The sequence below is a fragment of the Parasteatoda tepidariorum genome, chromosome 10 (assembly GCF_043381705.1).
Source record: "Parasteatoda tepidariorum isolate YZ-2023 chromosome 10, CAS_Ptep_4.0, whole genome shotgun sequence".
In the NCBI taxonomy this organism is placed as follows: domain Eukaryota; kingdom Metazoa; phylum Arthropoda; class Arachnida; order Araneae; family Theridiidae; genus Parasteatoda; species Parasteatoda tepidariorum.
In genome coordinates, this window is record NC_092213.1 from 32,721,956 (window position 1) to 32,738,605 (window position 16,650).

Here is a 16,650-nt window from a genome sequence, read left to right on the forward strand (position 1 = left end):
ATAGCACTACAGCCGATGCTGCAATATTTATTTCGCTAAAGAAGACTCGTATAAGGGAACGAATAAACAAGTCACTGTAAATATGAATCAGAGCCCTATAAACAGACGCATTAATGTTGAGCAACTGAGGGAAAAATCAGTAAACTAACGTATTGATGAGTGAACAAATGAGTGAATTCATAAATGGATTAATCATTTTAAAAAATAATAAAGTCCATAAATGCATTGATTGCTGCACAGTAGTCAACGGCCAAGCACTTTAATTTTTTATTTATTTACTCTCAAACGCTTTTTACATAACGCTGTTTTAAAGTTTGTCTTCACATGAAAATAACGCTTTTTAAAGAATAATATACAATTTTTATTACTGCTGTGGGCTTGCAGCAGTTATCCATGACTATTATATCCAGATTAGCCTATTCTTAACCTAGGCTCTCCACGCTAATTCTGATAATGGCTCAAAATGACAAAATGAATAAAAGCCACAGTTTTGTGAAAATGAAGAGCGTTTGTGATTTAATATTTTTAAGATTTAAAAATTTACTTCAACGCTGCATTATCTGGGGTCACAAAAATAAACAAAAATTGTGAATAATTCATTGATTTTTGATAATTTATAAACAGGTGGGAAAATATCGCCAAATTGGCGATTTTTTAAAAAAAAATGTAATAATTTTTGAAGTTATTTTTCTCCTAAAGCCTAAAGGTGTCTTTTTCTGCGTTAAATTGTAAATTCTTCCAAACAATAATTTTTTTCAATTTAAACATATTTGCCGTAATTTATATCTAAGAGAAGCAGTTATTCATCATTGAAATTTCTTAAATTTACAAAATCAACTATTGATAAATATTTTGAATATGAATGTTTAAAAAAATTTTAGCTAATTTTTTTTGGATTTCATATTTTGGTACAAATAAAATTTATGGATTTTTCCCAGAAACTATTAGACTATATTTTATAATTAAAAAATACCAAAATATATTTTTGTTAGTAATCAGAGCTTCAGAAAAGAAATATATAAAAGTGACACCGGTGTCCCATCTGCGTCAAAGGGTTAAGCAAAACGTTGGATATGAGTTCACATAAAATGTAGAATGTTCATTATGTGACTCATAAATTCATCAACAAAAAAAACCTATCTTTTAGACAATCGCTTCAAGATGAAGTCATGCCAATTGCATTAGAAACAAGAATTTTTTTTTTTCCTAAATCAACAAACATAATAATTATTTAACCAATCTAACTGTAAGAAAACAAACCACTATCAAATCTTTTTAGCAACATACCCCCTCAAAGATAAACAAACAAATCAATTTAAAGTTTTCTTTTTGTGTCGGACTAACAAAGAAAAGACCGCAAAACAATGCCACCGACACTATGCAGTTTTAATTAAATGACGTAAGAAATATTTAGAAATTGCTGCCACTAATTCGTCGCGACTTTAGAAGAGGCGATACTTAGCGTTATCAAAGTTTGCGTGATTTGTCGTACTCAATCACTCCAGCTCATCAAAGACCAGGAAATTTGCCGCTCTTGGTCTTTTAATGAACTTTACGCATGATGCATGACATTGTAATGATGTCAATTAATATCTTCTTTCGGCTTGGAAAACGTCACAACTTGAACTATCAGGACTCGGATCATCGTGGCACTACACTAAAGCGAACTCGTACTCGTTTTATTAATTATTACATTCCTCTCAGACGAAAGGTATTTATTCTATGCTAATATGCACATCATACATATGAAAAAATATTTTTTTTTACATATTATACAAATAAAAAACATATTGCATGATTTTATTTAGTTCTATTGTAAATAACACACTAATAAAAACATAAAGTACATGTTTTTCTAAAACTCCAATATGCATATTATGCAAATGAAAAACCGAATTATATAATTTTTTTCAATTCCAATGTAAACGCTACACAAAAAAAACATACACTGCAAATGAAATTTGTGTATCTTAACACTAAAAATGAGTATAACTATACTTTACAGTGTAAAGTATAGCTACCCGTAGTTTTACAACGGTTAACAGTCTTAAAGTTACTTTTAGAGCAAATGTGCTGCTCTGAATCACCAGTTCCTTTACACTATTTTGTATAGAGTAGCTGCCATCATTTTTAATGTTAAGATATAAAAAAATGTTGCAGTGTATGTCTTTTTTGTGTGGTGTTTATAATGAAATTTAAGTCATGCAATTTGTGCTTTAATTTGCATAATATGCATATTGGAGTTGAAGAAAAACATGCAATATATGTTTTTATTTGTGTGGTATTCACAATAAGACTGATCACGCAATATGTATTTTTATTTGCAACATATGTAAAAAACATAGATATACTATATCTTAGTATTCAATTTATAATTACAGCATGATAAAATACACACAAATGTCAGTAAAGTTATTTTTACAAGACTATTTAAAATAAGAATCATTAATTTAGGATACATACATAAAATAATTTTTGAAGTAGTATTAGTTTATAAATCAAGCATATGCGTAGTACAAAGAAAATATTAAGACTAATTCGAACTAGGCTTAACAGCGCAGAACAGGATAGAAATTTTACATTATAAAATTTAATACAGTTTACAAAGATTTAAAAATAAAAGTATAAATACCTTATTAAACAATTAATTAACAGAAATACATTTAGTAAGGGTGAACTTTAGTTTCTGTAGATGAAAAGCAGCATTTAAAACATTAACCAGGAACTCGCCAACTCCTTATCGATTATAAGCAATTATAAACAATAACCAAAACGCGTCAACATTAGAGCTTTCCGAAGCGAAAATATTTAACGCATGGTGTAAATATGAGTGAGTTCGGTGTAAACGTTTGACATTTTAGGTGTTTAGAGCTTTCATACACCCTAGAAAATGTATATGAAAGCTCGATTTCGTGTTGACTTAAAAAAATATTCCTTCACCACAGGTTTTATAGCATAGAGGTTCTTTTTCTTCAACTCTAATAGGCATATTATGCTAATAAAAACATAAATTATATGATTTTAATTGTGTTATAAATACCACACAAATAAAAACAGTGCCTGTTTTTCCAACACTAATGTGTATATTATACAAAAAATACACGGTTTTCATGATTTTTTTTCAGTTCTATTATAAATTTCATACAAAAAAAACATGTAATGTATGTGTTTTTTCAACACTTAATGTGTAAAACATGCAAATAAAATCACAAATTGCATAATTTTCTTCAATTCTATTACAAATATCGTACAAGAAAAAAAATTATTTATTTCTGTTACAAATATCACACAAATAAAAACATATAGTACAAGTTTTTTTAAAGACTAATACAAATATTATTCATGCAATCACTTTGTATGTTTTTTTTAAAAATTCTATCAAGAATGTAACACTAGAAAAATATACAGTGCATGTTTTTCTTCAATTCTGTTATAAATATCACTCAAAAAAAACATTTAGTGAATTTTTTTCTTCAGTAATCTGCATATTATACAAATAATAAAGCAAATCATGTCATTAGATAAAAAGTCATTGATGTGTTCCATTTTTTTTTCTTTTTCACAATGCGCATTGTGCATTGTCACTTGGATCTTTTCTTTATTTTTTAAAGGGTTTAACTGTTCAGTATTAGTACTATTAATGGAAATGAATGTTATTTCATATTTTGGCATTTGTTTATCATAATAAATTAATTCTTTCATTATTTTTCATTCCTTATTTTTACTGTACTAATTTAATATACGTTTGAAGCATAATAAATTTTCCTCACCGGAACACTATTATTGGATAGATGCAGCAAATGGTCAATGACCGACCTTTAATGAAAAATACTTAATTAACTGGCTTAGCCCTGAATCAAAATAAATATAAATATTCGCCAACCGGACCTCTCTTTTTAATATTTGGTCATCTTACAAGTGAAGCCAATCTAAATTCAGCAGACACCATAAGCGATATATTTTAAAAGATTCGCGCCAAATAGGTGATCTTATCTAACTTTTCTGTTCTTAATTGATATATTGGATTACATCTTACTATTGGCATTGTTCGGAACCTCTTGACGAAATGGTCTTCTTCATTATGACGCCAAGGCGTGATTTTAATTAGAGATAACTGACACCAAGAATTGAAAAATGTGACGTAACAAATTGTGGGTGATTACTCTTCCGATGTTTAAAGGCCGCGGTGGTGGTGGTCTTTTGTTCAAATCGCGTGATTTTATGTCTTAAATCATGCTGAAGAAAACAAGTTTTTCAATGAGTTGCTGTACATACCTATTTACAATAGCAATTGGCATTAATTTAATGAAAAAATATTAGCGCTTTTGTTTTAAGAACATTTCTTGAAGAAGGGAGAAGAATAGATTGTTTGTTAAGTTAACATTGAAGTACGTATATTCGCCAAACATAATGTCAATTAACGTCGTAAATCTGCCATCATTAATTCATTACCCTATTCTTATCAGATTGAAATGACACTATAGGAATTATGATTTGAAGAACAAATATGTTATTTAAAATAAATACTTTACAAAAACCTCAAACGTTACTTTAATAAATTAAGGCTAGTAAAACTATTGTTTTTATAAAAATATTTTCACAGAAAAGCATCATAGACTTTTTTTAAAAAAATCGGATTGGTAAATTAAAGAAATTGGGTTAAATTAAAATCACGACATTTTTTTAAAAAAATAAATCGATATTTAATTATTATGCAATAAGTATTCATATAGTTCAGTCAATAAGTATTCAAATAACTCAATTGGTATTCACTTTATTTTTAAAAAAAATGAGTACCACTTTTCATGCAAAGCTAGATTGAAATATTTTAGTATCCAGTGAGCAAGTTCTTATTACGAACTGATTCGAAAGGAACTAGTTTCAGAAATTGGGTGGAGCACCTAGTTGTTCCGTAATTAATACAGCAGTATTTTTTATTGATAAGTTTTGAACTAATAGCTTCACGTATAAAAAATTCATAAAAAAATTGAAGTTGGCATGTTATTAAGGGTAAAAAATAAAGTGTGTAATAATTTATTTTTAGTTACTGAAAAATTTTCATCATCTTCATGTCTTCCGTTTTATTTATTTTATTTATTTTTTTTAAATAGCCAAATTAATTATGAAAATGCTTACTCCCAATTACCAATCAATCTTAAAGTCGACATGATTTTGAATTTCGCTAAATTTTCTTCATTTTATTATGACCTGAATGTCATTAAATGCATTAAAAAGCACGGATCACAAAACGAGAGAGTAAAAAAGAAACAAAAAAGAATTTTTTTTAAAAAGAATTTTTTTTTACCCATATCACTACTTTTTACCAGTTTCTACAGCGTACTCTGTCATCTAAGTTGACCCGTCTAACTCATTTGTCAATTGAATTTCTCTGATCATTTAGATTAAAGTCAAGGACTTTAATTTAGATAAGAGGATATGGTTACTATATAAGAGGATATGGTTATTCATAATTCCCTTCGGGGTTTCGAAGCGTTATAGTAAAAAAACAAAGACGAATATGGCAAAAAAGAACATATGAAATTATTCCGAAAGTATTCAAGTTTTAATTTAAGCAGTTGCCGGTAGATGGCAGTAACATGCACCACTGATGCCAGTTGTAGTAAAGAAAAATGGTTTACAGGCGGAGGGAATTATGAATAACCCTGCATATTAGATGACCATTACCATACCATCAGTAATGACGATTATCACAAATAAGTACTATTTTCATCAACTAAAGTTTGGCGATTTTTTTAATGGAATATTTAGTACCCAATATTCCATTGAATTGCATGCATCTCAAATAAGCTTTTAACAACATTTAAAAGAGTTTTCTAAATAAAAAATATATATTGCTGTGATTCTTCTATTAAATTATATCAAATCTACATTTGTAATTGAATACATTTACACATATCCTTTCGCATGATGAAAATTCGTCAATTTACAGTAACAATTTGACAAAAGTTCTCCGTTTGTACATTACGGTAAGAAATTGACAAAATGACTCATTTGGTGAATGATGTGGAAGTGTGCTGACAGATATGTGGTTAGATCTTTAGATCAATTTAAACTTTTCTGTACATATGCATTCAGTTCAATTAAAAAAATGAGAAAAAAAATATATCTGGTATTTGAATGAAAAAACATTGTTTTTCCAACTGCGCAAGCTTTGGCAACACCTAAAATTATTCTTTAACACTAGATTGCCTAAGGAGGTCATTTTGACTGCTTTTAATTTCAATTAGAAAAACAATGATGACACAATTTCTTAGAATTTTGTACAACATATATTTTTTTATTGTCAATATTTACTAATAGCTTGTTATATAACTGTAAATTATATAAAAAATATTAAAAATTTATTTTAAACAAATTTCTTTACACTTTATTTAATTTTTTAAAATCCAGTCATTTTGACTGCTTTTGGGCAAAATATAGGTATATACTAAGTTTCAGTCTTTTAGTGTTAAAAAAAATTATTCCGCTCTGAGAAAGAATAAGTCAAAAAAATTTTATAAGACGTATTACAAGCAATAAATGTTTTAAAATTAAAAAAAAAAAAAAATTAGTAGTCATGCTCAATTTTTTTTTAACTAATTTACGATTTTGAGAATTTAATCCACTCTATTTAGTTTTCACATTTTCCAAAAAAAAAATATTTGTTATAGCTCTTTAAATGATCTTCTCCTCAAAAAATTCTTCAACATAAGAGTAGGCTGTGCTAATTTCTAATTTACTCGAGTTTTCAACTTTCAGAGAGAAATGTTCTCCAAGTACATCATAAACTAACAAAAATACAATAACGGCGTCTTTTGGCGAAATAAAAACAAACTTTTAAAATCTCTTTCTAGTATTATAGCTGTCAGGTTGAGTTGAAAGAACCGAAGAATCATTTCTCCTGACAGATGTAATTGGGAAATTATTTCGCAGCTTGTTTAAAGCATGACCCATTACAGCTTTTTTTCCCCTTCTGTTCCCAAAAGACGCCGCCAAGTATTTCGCCAGCACCCCCTGTCAAGAAGGGCAGCTGACAAGTTAAAAAGAGAGAAAGCCAAATAGTGATTTTAAAAAGCTTCCGGGACATGCCTTTTGTTCGAATAACGTTAATGTTTCCAGAGAATCATAACTATTGTGGTTCATGCATATTTATATTGGATCGTAGGGGTCACCAGAAATTCATAGTTTTGAAAATGGAAAAAAGTATTGCCGGGTTCTTGACTTTTAAACCGGAGCCTTTTGCCTTGTTTGTCAACCTGTGGCGGTTTGAGAGAAATAAACAACCGGATAATTGTTTTTAAGTTTATTTATCTGTTTAACAAGGGTGCAGCTTTTGAAAAATCTTGTTAAAGGAAAAACTATTATCTAACGCCCATGACTTTTGATATCTCTTTTAATTAAAAATATAGCATAAAGCGAGCAATCGATTAGAAGAGCAAGAATATAAGTAAAATTTTAAAGAAATAGATTCCCGGGTTTTACAGTCAGAAAAAAAACAGCTTCAAATTACTCTTCTAAATTAACAAATCTTATCTCATTTTTAACCTGAATGCAATCCGATGCATTATATATGACCACGATATATACCACAAATCGAAATGGCTTAAAATATGACTAGAATTAAAAGAATTAGCATATCATTTCTTTATTTTATAAAATCTAAAGAATTAAGTCAAAACAATCAACAAATTAGTCAATAGAATAAATGGAACAAAATTTTGAACCTTAACGTTACAGAAGCCGTTACCTTGGTAAAATGCGGTGGGATTAGCTAGGAATACTTTGACGGAGTGCATCAGTTAGTTGATCTGCAGATTAGCTAAGAATGAGCACTTTAACGGTTTTAGAGAGAACATTACCTTGGTAAAATGCGGTGGGATTAGCTAGGAATACTTTGAGTATGCTAGGAATATACTAGCTTTTGCGGTAGCAGATACATTTAATTTTATTATATGACCGTAATGTGTATGAATCTTTATTAGTTTTAATTTTACTTTACTGTAATTTTGTAGTGTTTGGTTCGCACGCGGCAACAGATCAAACCCTTATCCAAAAACTCACCCGGGGGTAGGTTAGTCACTATTAATCTTATTACATGACCGTCGTTGAACAACTGACCCAATTCTGGGTCTACGATGAGGAAAACTACGAAAACTTCCCATGATTAGTCTGACGTCAGAAGACTCTAACCCATGATCCGTCAATCACTGAGGATATTCAACGTTAGCAATGTAGTTCGTGGGAGCCGGGTGCGAAAATCGCATCAACCAGCCATCACTAGGACTCAAACCAGCCAAACTAGGACTCAAACGAGTGCTCTATCCCCCGGTTCATTTAATATAACCAGCAAAAGGGTTAATAATGGTCACCCCATGTATTTAAAATTTCGCAACTGTTTAAAACTCAGTACAGGCATTCCTAAATCAATAAATATCACAAATTCACTTCTTCATAGCCAGACATCGTAAGCGAGAGAAAGACCCTATAAGATTTGATGCAAATATTTTATCAACTCCTTATGTAAACTTAAATTTAAATTGAAAAGAATGCTCCTATTCTTCTCGATATAAAGATTAAAGGGAGACATGATTTTTTTTTCTTTTTACCCACGCTAAAAGAAACTCTCTTCAATAAATTTAAATTACCAGAATCTTCTTTCTTTTATCCAATCTCGCATCGCTAGATGAAGACCTTTTTTTTTCTACAGTTGGGTCCTCAACCTATGTAGAACCACGAAAGTCGTTTACAATGTCGAAGTTGGTATGTGCAGCATATCTCCAGGGGCCCCAAAACCACTCTCGGACGGAATCGGGACCCCAAGTCTGCAAAACCCCCTCAAGGAAAAGAAAAGAGAAAATGCAAAATGAGCTTCCAAAGTCCCATGGGGATGTAGGGTGGGATTAAAGGGGTAAGGGTAGATGGTTAAAGAAATAAGATAGCGTGGGTGGTGGTGTCGGAGGGTTGGCGAAAAGAAGCCATGGTTGGTAGTGCCGTGCAAATGAAAGCACTCCCTTGTGGCACGTGCAGCATGAAAAATATATGCAGAAAAGCTAGTTGGATGGGATCGATCTTCGTATGAAGTTTTCTTTGGATGCATTAAAAGGGATCCTTTTCTTACATGTTTTCTTCCTTTAAGAATTTTTGGATTTCGAAATGAGATTCCGCTATGAGGATTTCTACCTGGATTCTGCTACCCAACTTATTCGCCAAGCTGGGAGGATTTAATGAATGAAAGCTGGCTTGATATTTGGCGAAATAAATTTTCATGAGATTTATTTAAATAGAGTTGGAGCTTAGTTTTGAGGATTTTTTTGGGTCTTAGCTGTTTGAAAATGACGTTAAATTGCTGATAAGCATGCCTTATAGCTCGCTCATGGAAGTGTATTACGACTTTTTTTTTAAATTTTCGAATTATATATATTAGAAATTAACACCGAGTGTTAAAAACATATCACCAATACGTATGTTTTACAAACAGCTTATACCAGACCTACTTAATTCTTTTTTACTCAGAACCAATTTTTTTTATACACAAAATGAACATTTTACGTAGTAAAACTTGCATGGACATACTTAGAAATAAAAAAACTAATTTTTTGTTCACAATTGAAGAAAATAAGGTTAAATAAGAAAGGTTGACAAGTTTCAATCATTACGTATCTGGTCAGGACAACACTACGTAAAAGATGAAAACAGAAACAATAAAACTCGTAGTTGACAAGAAATAAATTATAAAGTAAATTAATGAGGGAGAAAAAGAGAAATCTTGGTAGCCTTGAGAACGGTGGTTTTAGAAGAAAGCAAATCAGAGCAGAATACATTTCCATGCCCAATACGGCTTCAGAACAGATTCATTTAAATCAAAATCAGAACAGGCAAATTAAAATCTGTTTTAAAAATGGATCGTATTATGGATTCTTTTTTAAAACAGGTTTTAATTTGCCGAAAAAGTAGAAATTAGTGGCATCATATCAAACCTGAACTAAAAGAAGAAATCTACAATCAAGAAATAATTTCTGGAAACTCATAGTTAAAAGCACTATCAGTATTGTTCAGCTATCACAAGAACACCTCTAGTTGACTCACACGTTGCTGGTTACTGTGGTTACGAAGATAAATCACTTAAAATAAGGATGATTATTTAACAGTTTCTCATTAGTTTGGATTCGGAAAGTCATTTTATTCGTTAAATATCACTCCCATTAAAAATGGTTTTACTCTTGTTTCCAAAGCAGCAGATAACCTTAGACTTTCAGGTAGGTGAATATCTCGTAATAATTTGATTTTTAGCTGCAAATATAATATTTGCAGTAAGGAATAAAAGAAAATTACAGTATTAGAATACAAATCAGTAAATGCTCTGGGAGACTTGATAAGAATATGGTGTGTTATCCGCTGTACAGTCCTGTCAAACAATTTTTTTTCTTTGTCATATGTCTGTTTAGGCAGTGGGGGTGCGATTGTTCCTTTTTTTCAGTGGCACCATCTATGGCCATGAATTTGACTTCTGCCACGCCATTTCACGCAACCACAACCCGTTTATAGGGTTGTGGTTGCACAAAGGAGAGAGGACATCCATGCCTTGCCCGGGATTCGAACGCAGGACCTTTCTGATGCAAAGACTGTCAAACAATGTAAACTATTTTAAAATCAGATAAAATATGAGACATAAATGACAGTGACGTCTTAATAAATAAAAAGCTACAGTGGTCCTCTATGAACACTTAGGATGTTAAGTACTCAACGCAAGAAAATGTTATAAACTGTATCTGATGGGAAAATAAAAAGCGTGTTTGGCGCTAAAACAAAAGGAAAAGAATGGGGAGAAATACACAAATTGAGCAATAAGGTCGACTCAAGGTCCTCGAACCAATATTTATTTGAAAAAAGATAATCCGTAAAAGAGTAAAGCATGAACATTACTTAAATTAGCATTAAACATTACCTCTTTCTAATAGTAGCGAATATAAAAAAGACGAATTTTGACTTCATTCTTAGTATACGAGATTTTCTACGATATTAAAAAAGAAAATGGTGTAAAGAAGAAAAAAAAATTTCTCCCAAACTTGCCATGAAACAGTAAAAGAGTTGGATGCAGCTTTACTCCACAAAACAAATTCAGGAATATTTTTTTTTTTAAAAAAAACGCCAAGCAAGAGAGCGGGTCGTTAAACGCAGCTGGATTGGAAAATCGCACCCCGGATCTAGTTTTGATACCGCGCTCGAACTTATAAGTTGAATTTTTCATTCTTTGATACATTCCATAATTCTCACAGTGAGGAATATTCACACCATTCATATTATGAGCATTTTATTTCCGTTTTCAAGCCATGCAGATTTATATCAAACTTGCCGAAGGCAATTTCCTGTCAAATGCATGCATTAATCGTTAAAATTCACATTGAATAAATAAACTCCGATATTTTAGTAATTTAATAAATCACTTTAGGCACTTTCAAAAAAAATTATTTATCTTGATTCGCTTTTAATTTCAATACATTCATTAAGCTCATTAAATTCTAGATACATATCGAGCATTTTATATGTTTCTTTTAATCAATTTCCTTAATCTCTTTTTATATCTTGACAAGAGTAAATGTGCACTTAAATTAAGAGATTTGAATTAGTTTTAAATTAACGCGAGAGAAATAATTTCATCTTTACTTGACGGCCTCTTAATTAATGTTTTAGATTAGAGACATTAAATCATGTTTCAAGCAGATGTATAAACTAATGAGGGGTTTTTTTATAAATGAAATTATTATTTTTTTAAATTGGTTTAAATTTTTTGAGACGAAAAAAGGACTTAATAAGGAATGGAGTTCAATAAAATATTTCGAGTATCTTATGAAATATTGTTTTAATCGAAGAAAAAAAGACGTAGCAAAACTAATATTTTTAAATTGCTTTACATTCCGTTTTAATATGATGGTGGTTTAGCATAAAATAACTCGAATTTTACGTTCAGAATTGCTAAAATATTTGAATTAAAACAGCTTCAATTTTCCAGTTTTTCTAATTTTATTTACTTAACATGATTTTTCACTTTCTACAAAATATTGAAAAATTTAAGTGGTGATATTTTATGATGTTTTTAAAGAAAATGTTTGTAACTTTTATATTCCTCGTGAAGGATACATCTCAGTTAGGTTGCGTGTTTTTCTTTTCCTTAAATATTAATTTGCAACCCCAAAAGTTTAGTTTTCTTATTTAACTTTCAAAATAGAGTATAAACATGTATTAAGGGTGGTGAATGCGTACACCATGCATATTTATATTCTTCAATTCAAACAATTTTTACAATAGTTACAAATTTCAACTTAATATTTTATTAGGAAAAAAATCGTTATCAGTATCTGACGAATCATTATCTAAGACAATGGAACAATCTTCAATTAAAAAGATCAATTAACCGAATTTAAGTAAAAAGTGATATTTTGAACGAAAAAATACACCATTCATTTTTATTCGGCAAATAAGCAGATTTTTGATCAGTAAAAGGCTATAAATGATTAGTAAAAATCGATATAGTAAAGTTTGTCTTGCAAAATGGGAGGTGAGTGGAAAAAGGTTGGGAACGTATGACCAAGGAGTTTGACGAGAGACGAAAACTGGAATAAATACGAAACTATTAAACATTTTACACATTGTTTAGATATTTTATGAAATTCTTAAGCAATGAACGACAAATGACAAACAGCAAAGCAAATATGCGCAGTATTTTTTAAAATACGTAGCTATTTCTTAAAATGCCATCGCTTTATACTTTGATAGTAATATTCATTATAAGCCTCCTTAAAGACAATGTCATTTTTTGAAAATAGCATTTGTATTTTTAAGAAATAAACGTCTTGATCGCCTAATATCGACCTTTTTTTATTTATACTTTGCCCCTAAGGTGCCTTTATAGTTTTGTGGAATGATGGGTATTATTATTTATTTATCAAAGAAACACACACTACGAATAAAAGATTCAATGACAGTGTCCAATAAAAAATATTACATAATTATATTCACAAAATAAATCCCCAAATAATTTTTAATTCCGTAAGTAGTGACCCTAACTCAAGTCTGAATCATTTTTGAAATATCGGAACTATAAATCGAACTATTCCGAATTTTACAGAAAAATAAGTCATAATTACGAGGTTCGAATGATAGCATATCAAAACTCGGGTACGATTAATTTATTTAGATAAAAAATAGCAAACAAGTCATACATTTACATAGTTAGAATGATGGAACACCTAAAATAGAGTGTATAATATCCGATAAAAGATGGGAATGTGATGAAGAAAATGCAAAAAATTACTTTGAACTTTTCCTATACAATGAATGTTATTATTAATATAGAGGTTCTTGATAATGCTAAGAAATTCCAAGATTGGACGGGGGGAGGGAATAATTTGTTTGCTAATTTGTAAAATCTTTGGTTTCATTTATGAGGCATATATGTAAGATTGACATTAGAAAATGTTTCAATATTATTATCTAAATGTTTAATATTACTCTAATTTTTTTGAAACATCTAAGTTTTAATGCAAACTAATAGCAACCTAAATTGTATTTATGAGCCTCGAAAATTTCAAATTATTTGCAAAAAAATCAAAACTCAAAATTTTTAGAAACAAAACAGAGATGACTTATAATAAAATGAAAAAAATATGACAAAGATTCGAGTGCGGAGGCCCTTAACTTACCATAAACTTACGAAAAATAGCAATTTTAAAGTATGCATATAAAGATCTATGACTTAACAGAAACAACGTTTCAGTCAGTTTCGCATGAAAACCTAGATAAACCAATTTATTTAACAATATACAAAAATCAACCGAGTCAAAAGCTTTGGCTGTGGAAACCAATTTTCTTTTCTTACAAAAGCAGATAAGATTGTGCCAATTAAAGTTGGTTAACCATGTATCATTTAAACATATAGCTTATGAGATATAATTAAATAATTTCAAAAATTTTATAATTAATTCTTTCAAATATTTAGATAAAAGGGTTCAGAATATTCGTAAAGATCTAGTTCTTACAATAAATTAAATTCAATATTTTTAGGGACAAAAATTATTTTAGTTCGCTTTTAACCAAGCGTCAAGAAAACAATTTGTTTAGATTATTCAAAATAAGAAGAGATTATTCAAAAAGATTATTCAAAAAGAGATTATTCAAAATAAGAAGAGGATATGAACAAACATGATAATGTGAAGCTATTAATTTTCGTTAAATCGCTGAAGCAATAATTAAAGAATCAGGCAACTTAGGAAACGCTGATATTTTGTAGGAATTTTTTATATAGAGTATAAAATAAAAGTATTATATACAATGCCTTGGTAAGGTACATAATAATTATAATATTTTATACTTTGACTGAAAAGAAAATGCCTAGGTATTGTATAGAATATCGGTATTGCATATGCCACAATATTATCAAAAAAACGTAATTTCAAAAATTTAGAACTATAAATACTATCGTCTTTACATTTAGTTTTTATAATCATACCTCATACCTCAAAAATCAAATAAGTGAAATCGTATTTTAAAATTAATTTTTTTTTCATTAATGTCAAATAACAAATAATAGCTTTAAATATATTTCATGCAGACTTGGAACTATTGATTATTAATATTGGATATTAGTTTGCATTACAGGAGTTGCAATCACAGATGTCATAAAATAAAATATATTAAAGAGACAAAAAATTCTTACTTAATTCCGAATTTAGAACAGTTTGAACATGATTCTGAAGGATACTATGAATTCAGTAGTGGTACAAACAAAAGTTTATTTACTAGTTTATTTAGGCATAAGATTCCGACTGATTGTTTCCGAATAGCTCAAAACTAGCTTATCGAAGCAATAAATTTAATTAAATTGTAGAAAGTGCTTCGAGCTCTCAGCTTTATGTTGTTGTTCATGTTGTTTTTGTTGTTCACTTACGTCGCACTAGAGCTGCACAATGGGCTATTGGCGACGGTCTGGGAAACATCCCTGAGGATGATCCGAAGACATGCCATCACAATTTTGATCCTCTGCAGAGGGGATGGCACCCCCGCTTCGCTCAGCTTTATAAATTCCACAGTGGACTAATCGTAAAAGACAAGGCACTCGCAGAACGCTGAAGTCAAGCATTACTGTCTGCGGGTGACTAACCACTTTGATCAGCCTGGGTAGGGACCGAGGGTGCTTGGTATTGGTCCCCGTTAAACTGTTCAACCGTAAAGTGCTAGACTTCGCTCACAGGACGTCTGGCTACCAATGCAGAGGAGTCTGCATTGGTACCCTCTGAACCCTCTGAAGAGGATCAAAATTGCGATGGCATGTCTTCGGATCATCCTCAGGGATGCTCCTAGATCGTCGCCAATAGCCCATTGTGCAGCTCTAGTAATACGCAAATAGAATAAATACCCGCTTACTGTACTCAATTACATGAATACGGCTTATAAGCCCTTTTATGTAGAGATACAAGTAGTACAATTCCGAGAAGGACAGCACAGGGAAATTAGCGGGATTCGAATCTGTTACCTCCACGCTAATGTGCGTTTGGTGGGTGATACCACTCGGCCAACGAAATCATGTGCAATTTATTTCAATTGCATTCTAATGACGTGATTATCAGCTGAGGAGCTTAAAACTTACTAAACATCTTCGATGAGCCGTGGTGGATAGAGCTCTCACTTATCAATTAGGTGACGCGGGTTAATCCCAGCAATGGTTGGCCGATACGAATTCCGCACCCAGCTCGCACCTGACTACAATACTAACTTAAAATATACTCAGTGGTAGACGGATCATGGGTTAGAGTCCCCTTGCCCTCAGGTTAATCGTGAAAGGTTTTCATTGCTTTCGTCTTCATGTAACGCAAATACATAGGACAGGTAGTTTCATTAAAAAGTCTTCCACGAAGGTAAATTTCTCCCAATACTTAATCCAGGAGTTCCCTAGGCTTCTGGAATGGGTTCACAATTGCAAGGCTATGCAGTTAAACATTTTGTAGTCGTAAACTCTAAATTGGGTTAACTGTTAAATGATGGTTATAAAATAAAAGTAAAAATCTTATCAATGAAATAACATTTAGCTTTGACAAAAGGGCCTCCGTCGCCAAATGGTTTTGCCTTTTAATTGGTTTATTGGAATTGCATACATTTGCAGGCTTGTGTGTTCAATTTAGGCATAGAAACCTTTGTCAATGGAAGGAAAGATAGCACAATACAGAGAAGGATAGCTTGAAGATACACCCAGTGCAACAGCGGGATTCGAACTCACTACCCCCGCGCTTTGCACAGCATTTAGCGGGCGATACCGCTCGGTCCGAAAGGCCCCTTGTCTTTTAACCAAACGCTGTGATGCGTGGAGACAGCAGGTTCGAATTGCGACGCAACACAGGATGTATTTTTGAACTACCCTTCTCTAATTAGGATACCTGTTCAATAATTTGACGTCTGATAGTGGACTGATTGTAAACGCACGGCTTTCAGTAGATGTTGTTGTTGTTAATATACGTCGCACTAGAGCTGCACAATGGGCTATTGGCGACGGTCTGGGAAACATCCCGGAGGATGATCCGAAGACATGCCATCACAATTTTGATCCTCTGCGGAGGGGATGGCACCCCCGCTTCGGTAGCCCGACGACCTGCACGCGAA

The 16,650-nt window shown here is 31.2% G+C and overlaps 1 long non-coding RNA gene across 2 annotated transcripts in view; it reads right to left on the minus strand.

Annotated features, from left to right (window-relative positions):
- Positions 1-14,835, minus strand: part of LOC122268715 (uncharacterized) — an 83,519-nt gene extending 68,684 nt beyond the window's left edge. For both annotated transcript variants that reach the window (XR_011637902.1, XR_006224653.2), the window contains exon 1: positions 14,714-14,835. This is a non-coding gene — a long non-coding RNA (uncharacterized lncRNA). The remainder of the gene's footprint in view (positions 1-14,713) is intronic.
- Between the last annotated feature and the right edge of the window lie 1,815 nt (positions 14,836-16,650).